The sequence below is a fragment of the Durio zibethinus genome, chromosome 18 (assembly GCF_047325235.1).
Source record: "Durio zibethinus cultivar Kanyao isolate XHJ-2024 chromosome 18, ASM4732523v1, whole genome shotgun sequence".
Classification (NCBI taxonomy): domain Eukaryota; kingdom Viridiplantae; phylum Streptophyta; class Magnoliopsida; order Malvales; family Malvaceae; genus Durio; species Durio zibethinus.
This window is the reverse complement of record NC_143179.1, coordinates 21,175,793-21,184,755: the sequence shown is the minus strand read 5'-3', so window position 1 is coordinate 21,184,755 and position 8,963 is coordinate 21,175,793. Positions and strand designations below refer to the sequence as shown.

The following is an 8,963-nucleotide window of genomic DNA, read 5'->3' as shown; positions in this document are numbered from 1 at the left end:
TTGTAATGTATTGTTCATTTTAATTCGAAAGTCTTACAGTTTTATCTTATAAAAAAGATTTCATAAATTTAAGTTTAGATCTTTACATATATATCATTCATTATCTACATATTCTTTTCTTTCAATATAGGATACGTCCAAGATCAGATCAAACGTTAGGATTCTAGAGTTGACTCTCCATAGAGTCATACCCAATTTAGGAGGTATTTTTCACTTTAACTTGAGAGTTTTACGGTTTTGTCTCACAAAAAACGCTTAATATATTTAAGTTTAGATCTCTACATATACATCATTTTTTATCCACATATTCTTTTAATATGGGATTGAGAGCGTTATAATTTATAAGAATTCTTTAGCCATACAGAAAGAGAAAAATAAAAAATTGTATGGGAAAGATTTAGATAAAAATTTTTAAGTGAAATTACGAAATTATCTATTAGAAATAATTAAATTAAAATTAAAATTAATAAATTGATGGATCTTATTACATATATTAAGAGTACAAAATTTAAAAAAAATTTAATATATATTTTTAAATAAATATTTTTAATAAAAATAGTGATAAAATTTTTATCGTTAAATAAGTATCGATCAAATTTGAATTATAAATAATATTTTTAATAATTTTTATATTGAACTCTATTAATTTATAAATTAAAATTTTTTTTATTAAATCAATTTTATAAATAAATTTTATAAATTTTACTTAAAAATTTTCATATAAATTTTAGCCCGAAGAACATAAAAGAAACCCACAAGAAACTGCATTCTTCATCAGAAAATACATGGCAGACTTCATTAACGCTCAAGTCAGGCAGAGTAGTCACGCAGCCTCACAATAGAAGTTGACAACGCCAAATACTGAAATGGTAAAGGTAAATTTCAATGGCGTGGCAAAGTAGGGATGGTGGAATAGGTGTAGAAATTAGAGATCCAAATGCAGAAGACCTTGGGGCAGCTGTAATTCGAATGCATAATGTCAATGGTCCTTTCCAGGTAGAGGTCATTGCAGCGATATGAGCTCTGACATTTGTACAAGATATGAGTTTTTCAAGAATCATGTTAATACGAAACAAAACTTACGTTGAAATTTATGACATTTTTTTTTAAATGGTTTAATAAAAATTTTAATATGAAAATTAATAATATATTAAAATTTTATTAAAAAATATTATTTATAACTCAAATTTAATGAATATTTATATAACAACCAAAATTTTGTTATATTTTTACTAAAGATATTTATATCAAAATTTATTAAAAAATTTGAAAATTTTGTATACTTAATTCATATAACAAAATTTTTTAATTTTAATTTTGATTTTAATTTTGATTTAATCATTTTTAATAAAAAATTTCACAAATTTTATTTAAAAACTTCGTTTAAGTATTTCTGGAATAGAACGAAACAGCTTGATTGTAATTAAAAAATTAAAGGAAACTATTATAGAAGTCAGGATGAGTATGTCTTTGTTTTGAGCATGTTACATATAGCATATTTTAAGATATGAAAATATGATGGCTCATAAATTAGCAAATTATGGTTTACATATATTGTAACTGATGAGTACTGAATTAAGGAACGTCCTAAAATAGTTTTTCATTAACCATGTTAGATCAATAAAGCTCCATTTTCTAAAAAAAAAAAACATTGACATCCAAAAAAATCATAAACAATTAACGATGAACGTGCAGAAAAAAAAAAAAAAAAAAAAACAACAGCAAAGTCCACTCCAATCATTCGCCTAATCTAAATCTAATCTTTTACTGCAACATTCAACAAACGTGGCAGCTGCGGCGCTTTGCCGGTGGCGAAGGACTCTCAACCTCTTCATCGTGGCCGGAAGATTTATCTTTTTGGTCAACGTCATTATTACTTGGTTCCTCTGGTCCAGCAGGCAAATTCAAGTCAAAGTCACGTTGACTTTGGCTCGACGATTTACCACCATCGCTGCTGTTATTATTACTACCGCCTTCGTAGTGGCATCGCTTATGTCCTCCTAAGGCTTGACCTGAAGAAAACGTCTTGTAACAAATTGAACACATGTGAGTCTTGCCACCTGGGTTATTCATGGGAGGTGAATTTGTAGCCACCGAGGTTCTGCTGGCAGCAGCGGTGGTGGTGGTGGTGGTGGGGTGTTCATCCGTTCCACCAAGTTTCCTGTGGCTGGCCTTGTGTCCTCCTAAAGCTTGATACGATGGAAATGCTTTGTTACAAACTGTACACTTGTAATTACTGAGGGAGTTTTTGGCTGCAGTTTGAGGGCTGGTTCTGGTAGTGGTTCCCTGAGCCAGCATGAGAAGGCAAACAGCTAAGTATTCTTCCTCTGTTTGTGGGTTTTCAATTCTGGGTCGTTTCATGCTTTTTCTCTTTGTCCATGGCTCAACACAGTGGAGGTCAACATCGTCATGGTGAATCAATAGAGGTGCTGAAGTAGGAGAGTTCAACGTTTCAAGAGCCATTGAAGAGATAGTTTTGGATGGCTTTTTTCTCTTGGTATTGAGTGAGTGTTTAAGTGAACAAGAAGGAAAGATTTTTATATGGAGAGGAACTAGAAAGAAAAGAGAAAGACAAAAGGAAAGTGCTTGGTAATTAAGTAGACAGAAAGAGGGGGAGAGAATTTGCAAACAGCTAAAGAAAGTTTACTCTTCTGCGATGTGTTCGCACGTCTGATCAAGTCGTCAGTAAAGGTGATGTGGGTTGTTATGGTTATAAAAATGGGGCGTTGTAGTAATGTCAAATGGGGTGAAAATTGTGGGATGTCTGCTAAGTGGTGACTTAATTATGTGACTGTTTCCAAGTCAAAAACCAGCAACTGCTCTTGTTCAACTTTCTTGCCTTTTCAACTTAGAAACAACGTTGTACATAGCAGAAGTGGGCTAGTGGGAACTTGACTTGCCTTTGCGGCGGTTTGCCTTTTGCTGGTGTGGCGTATAACTTGGTAACCGCGACTTTGCCGTTCCGCGAGTCACTTCGAAATTACTTGGATGCCCACGTGTCTATCAAACAGTGAGTGATGATCGGGTTCGTGCAGCAAACCGCGACAAATTGAGCAATAGGTAGGCTAGCTGCTCGACATGGACTACTTTGCGGTTCCGCGAGTCACTTCGAAATTACTTGGATCCTTCATCTAGCCCACGTGTCTATTAAACAGTGAGTGATGATCGGGTTCATGCAGCGAACCGCGACAAATTGAGCAATAGGTAGGCTAGCTGCTCGACGTGGACTACTAACCATGACATAATTAGCTCAGCTCAGCACAAACCTGATGATGAGACGTGGCTAGGACAATTTCAGGGCACGCTAGCACTAATAATTTCAGTTAGGTGAAATTGCTTAGCCTCGGTCATTATCCCATTAACTAAAAGCATGCAAATCAAGGGCCAAATACTCAAAATCAGTGATAATAATTAGCCCAATAATCAACAAAAAGTTTGTGTTACATAATTATAAACTAAGATATCCAACATATCAATATTGGAATACTTGCGAAGTAGATGATAGTAAGAGAAAAGTTAAAGGCCATTGCAAAAAGGAGATTATTTTTTGGTTTTGTTTTGTTTCTTTAGGGCTTTTTATTAGCACCTTATACTTGAACATATTACAAGTTGGTTGCTTGTTCGTATAGTAATAATGTTATAATTTACGTATATTATTTATTTTAATTTTATTAAATTTAATAATTTTATCATATAAAATGTATCTTACACATTAAAAATTATATTAATACTTATATTTTAATATTAATTTTAGTATATAATCCATATAACATTTATGATTATTTTTTAAAATTATAACATCTTTTTCAACTCAATGAAAATTCACTGATCTCAATAATACATCACTAATATCTCAAAATCAGCTCCTCTTCAAGACCATAGCACACAGCTAATGACTAGTGACCCGAGTGACCAAGTCATACATGTTGTTGGTTGTTGCCGACGAGTTAATGATTCAATTCATGGGCGGCCATGTTATTCCGATCTTTTGTTCTAGTACTGCACCGCATGGCAGCTATGTTTTCCTACCATCGCGAAACAGAAAGGAACTTGATCGGGGCATACTCCAATGTAGGGTTGAGTAAAAACACGGAAAACTACCCGGTTGAAGCACCCACGCTAGCTGTCGCAACATAAAGGTTCAGATCAGATCATCCAATAAAAAATTTTATAAACTTGTTTTAGCGAACTGCATATGACTAGACACGTGTTTTCGGATAGGATCCAGTGAAAAAATTGGGACCAATACTCGGGAAATTAGGTCATAAGCCACAGCATTGCCCGTACAGATCCGGATAAGACTTATATAAAATCTTTTTAAATGATGTAATAAAAATTTTAAATCAATAAATTAATAAAATTTAATGTGAAAAGTAATAATATAAAAAATTAAAAATATTATTTAAAATTTAAATTTAATTAATATTTATTTAATGATAAAAATTTTATTAATATTTTAACTAAAAATATTTATTTAAATATATATATTTATTAAATTTTTTTAAAATTTTACACACTTAACTTATATAACGAAATCATATAATTATTAATTTTAATTTTTTATTTTAATTTTTATTTAATTATTTTTAATAAAAAATTTTATGAATTTTATTTAAAAAACTTCATCCAAATATTTTCCTCCATATCCATCCCGAATGGTTTGTGTCAAGTAATAGAGGACACTAGCTAGGTAGGGTATCATATATATATATATATATATATATATATATATATATATATATAAGTTCATAATAAGACAAATCAAAAATCCTTTTATTCGGGAGAATTATGATATCTGAATATTAATATAGAAAATTTCACGTCTATTAAAATTATGACAGAACTAATGTATTACATTCAAATTATCTTAATTGTCTTCTTACAATTTTAGACTCTATTTGGTTCATAAAAATTTAAAAAATGCATGAAAAAAATGAAGAAAAAGAAAATGAAGGGAATAAAATATCAAATCCTTAGTTTATATGGATACACAAGGAAATTGTTATTGCCATAATAATTTTCATTAATGTTACTATTATTTATAAAAATAATTGAATGGTAAAAAAATTAAACTAATCTGTTTTGAAAAAAAAAAAAATCATTCTCAAGCATTTTTTCTTCTTCCAAACTTGGTTTGGGTTTGGACGATTTGGTTTTTAACATTTGATTTTGGGGTAAGCCCCACGCTTTGTCAATTTTTTGATGTGGTATTAGTATTAGTATTAGTATTAGAGTTTCAATGATTTGTTGATAGTTTTTGGTCTTAATATTTTTTCATACTAACTTGATGATGATTCTACTGAAATTAAGCAATATTTGATAGATAATTTGTTCATCAAATTATACGCTTTGATCTGTATTGTCAGGCCTTTTTCTCTTACTTTATTGGTTCTTTAAGATCACAAGGGGCCTTTTCATTGGTTAAAAACAGCAATCTTATCTTTGTATGTGAATTTGGATAACTTTGTGAATCAGACAGGTTACCTAGATGTCTCTCGCTTTATTCAGAACTCGAATCCTTTTCAATGCTAGAATGAGAATTTGGGATATACAGAGTATAAACAGAAGATGGTAGCTGAAAATTATCAACTTCATACGGTTGCTTTTGTGAATTTATTTTCATCCTTCGAGAGGTTTAAATATTTAGCTCAGTTGATGGACTGTTAATTTGGTAGCTTGAATCTTTGCCTTGATACTCGGTTGCTCTCTTGTAAAAGCTCCTGTATTAACTGTTCAATTTAGGGTGTTTTGAACTGTTATGAAATATGAAAAAGGGCAGGTTATGGAAGTATGAACTATTACCCGAGAAAAAAGGAAAGTGTAGCCTTAAAACTCCAGGATAGTTCACAGTAAAGGATTTGTCTTGATGCAATGGTAGAATTACTCCACCTTTATTGTAACTTGCAAATCACAGTTCAAGTGCTGAAGAAACCTTATGAAGGGTAAAGCTGTATGTGTCACGAGCTTAAGAAAGAGTTCTGAATCTCATATCGATAGTAATAATAAGAAGGTCACTGAAATATAAAAGAATTTACATCAATTCCGTCTTGTGAGGTGCTTTTTGTAAGACAAAATCGTGAGGTCAAGAGGACCAAAGCGGACAATACCTCATAAAGGTGTGAACCGTGACGATCAAGCTGATCCGGGACGCCGGAATGATAAATGTTCGGATCTCGAAATCACGTGAGTTTAAAGCTTAAATCTCGACCCGTGACACGTACACTGGGCTGCCCGTTTTCTTTTACTATAACATGATTTATAATTACACTATTTGCCAGTTATTCCTCTAACCTAGACTTAGATGATTATAGTGATTAAAAGAATTTAGAGATGCTGCAATACTAGCAAATCAGACTTGGATGATTATTGTGAAGACTCACACATAAGCTTTAATGAATGAATGAATGAATATTAGAAGGAAAGAACGTTGTTAGAGCTATGACAGCAGAGATTGTCAAAACCTGGTCACATCAGCTTCAGTGGTTCACTGTTTACAGGTTTCTTGCACTACTATCTAGGAATTTCAAGAATAATCTCTTCGAATCATGTAAATGACAGCTTAGTTATTTGATGGCTAACATAAATTAGTGAATATCACTCAACTTTTAGGCATCTTGATGAACATATTGACGTTGGTTGAGCAAAGTTGGAAGCCTTTCAAATAAGCATTCCTAATAGACAATGGAAAACAGCAGGGAAACTACTTTATCGAGAAAATCCAGCAAAGAGATATGAAACAAAAGTGAAGAGATCAAACAAAGTTGTAAAATGATTAAAGCAAAAGGGCATCATATGTATAATCAGAATAAAAAAAAGCGTTTTGCAAATTTGTCATACTCATAGGATACCCCATTACTACAGTAGTTTCAGAGAAACATAATCTTAAGTGCTACTTGCTACATGCATTCTACTGAACTAATGACTAAGAAGAAAGGGAAAAAGCAGACAAATTTATCTTGCAATCAGACCCCACAAATCCTACTTTGTACTGAAACAAACCCAACATTCTCCATTTTAGCTGAGAACAAACCGACATTGAAGAAAACCTGAAACAAACATTAATGCACATTGTAATTAAGAACTCTCTTTAAAAGTAAGGCAAGATAGCAAAAACTTAAATGAGAAAAAAATATAGAACGTCAATTACTTGGGTCAGCATTGATAATCATAGCAGTGCCTCCAAAATTGCAAGTTCCTCCATTTCTCTTGGTTTTCTGCCAGTAGCTATTGAAAGGATAAGAAGCAAGAGCAACAATATTGCCTGGATAGAAACAGCTCCCATGTGGCATAATCTCTTCACAATCAGCCGCACCTTCACCACAAGCATAGTCCATTGCTTCCTGTAGAGTCTCCGCAGGAAAACTAGGCTTAGCCACACACCACAGCTTTTGCAACACCCCTGTCTCTGGTGCGGGAACAAAAGGTGGAGGCATCCGTGGAGCAATGGGGAAGGAAAAAGGTAGTGGAGAATCACTAGGGAAGGAAATTGGAGGTGGTGAAGTAGTAGGGTATACTGTGAGGGATGTGGCTTTTTGGCTGCATTGACAGGCACAGAGAAGCCAATCGATAAAAGGAAGGAAGACGGAGAGATTTCGGGCAAAGGGGTTGGCCTAGCTGGATAAGGTTTTACAAGCTTGGAATCCATGATTGAGGGCTTCCTACTCATGGGTTTTTTCTCTTTACTAGAGCATATCACATTGACCTTTGTAAGCTTAAAAGATGCAAATCTTTTCATGAAATCCAGGTGGGAAGATAGTAAAGTCAAACTTTCATGTAAAGAGGAAGAAAAATTAGGACGAGGGCTAATGGAGTAAGTAGAGTTTGTATTTTGGAAAAACTTCAGTAGGGGACCGATGAATTTCTTAGCCAAATCATCACTAAAAAGAGCAGAGTTTTGGTGCAAACAACTGGAAGAAAAAGCTACCGACACTTCGATATCTTTCTCTAAACCCCACCTTGCAAGTGAGTGATAAATGTTCTTAAGAGAAGGTAGTAAATGACCAAAGCTGTCTCCCTGATCCTTTTGACAAAGAATAGTATCACCTACAAGAAGGTCAGTGATTTTGGTAGCTAGAAAGTGAGTTAGAATATGGAGCCTAAGCCAACTGCCAGCCTTCAAAACACTGCTAGAAACCTCGCTGAGGACATTGCCATTCACAGGAACTGCTATGGGAAGATCATTATTAGATAATGCATGAATAACCTCCGGAGTTGTGTCATAAAGGTTAAGGTATTCAATAGATTCTTGACCTGCGCCTGCAAATTAAGAACATGAAGAGTTTTTAAAAGAAAGAAGAATAAAAAGATCCCTCATTTCGACATGAAAGGGAAACATTATGGAAAACTGTTTATAGGTTTGGGTTTTCAAGTTTTACTCTTTTACTTACCAGTAAGACCCAGAAAACAGAAAAAGCAAAAGATTAACCCTATCTTCAACATTTTTCCACAATAAAGATCTGAAAATGAGTTGGGTTGGGAAGGAGTTGAACACTTGGGAACTCTAAAAACTCTTAAAAACCCTTTGAAACCCACCCTGTGTCTCTCACTCCCTCCCTCCCTCCCTCCCTGTGCAAGTTATATTAAGCGAGCTTTACTCTTTGAACTGTACAAAAGAAGCCACTTATTACAGGATTAAAGCCAATCATATGTTCACCAGGGATGGATTGTACCCTTGAAACAAAACTGCCTTCACCAAACTCAAGAGTACAATCCTTTATAAGACCTAAAGAGCTGAAGCATAAAGGGGTGGAACTAGCTGCATTCCTGCATGTCAAAACAGCACAGAATTTGCAAAATTATTGGCACCGGGATTTATTACAACTACATTCAAGAGAAGGGTCAATTTTTCTACTGAGCATCGGGACGCGTGGAACCAAAGAACAAAAGGACTGTGCATTGATGTGGGAAATGTGAGCTTTTTGCCGTGCCCATTGCCCATGAGGCCAAAGACCCCACCGATCATT

At 33.7% G+C, this 8,963-nt stretch overlaps 2 pseudogenes across 1 annotated transcript; both read right to left on the bottom strand.

The window, feature by feature from the left end:
- Window positions 1-1,506: 1,506 nt before the first annotated feature.
- Window positions 1,507-2,723, bottom strand: LOC111300717 (zinc finger protein AZF1 pseudogene; annotated as a pseudogene).
- Window positions 2,724-6,895: 4,172 nt separating this feature from the next.
- Window positions 6,896-8,502, bottom strand: LOC111300716 (glucan endo-1,3-beta-glucosidase 1-like; annotated as a pseudogene). The gene is made up of 3 exons (XR_016329537.1): window positions 8,388-8,502; window positions 7,148-8,256; window positions 6,896-7,046 (listed from the first exon to the last, which is right to left on the bottom strand). The product of XR_016329537.1 is annotated as a glucan endo-1,3-beta-glucosidase 1-like (transcript).
- Between the last annotated feature and the right edge of the window lie 461 nt (window positions 8,503-8,963).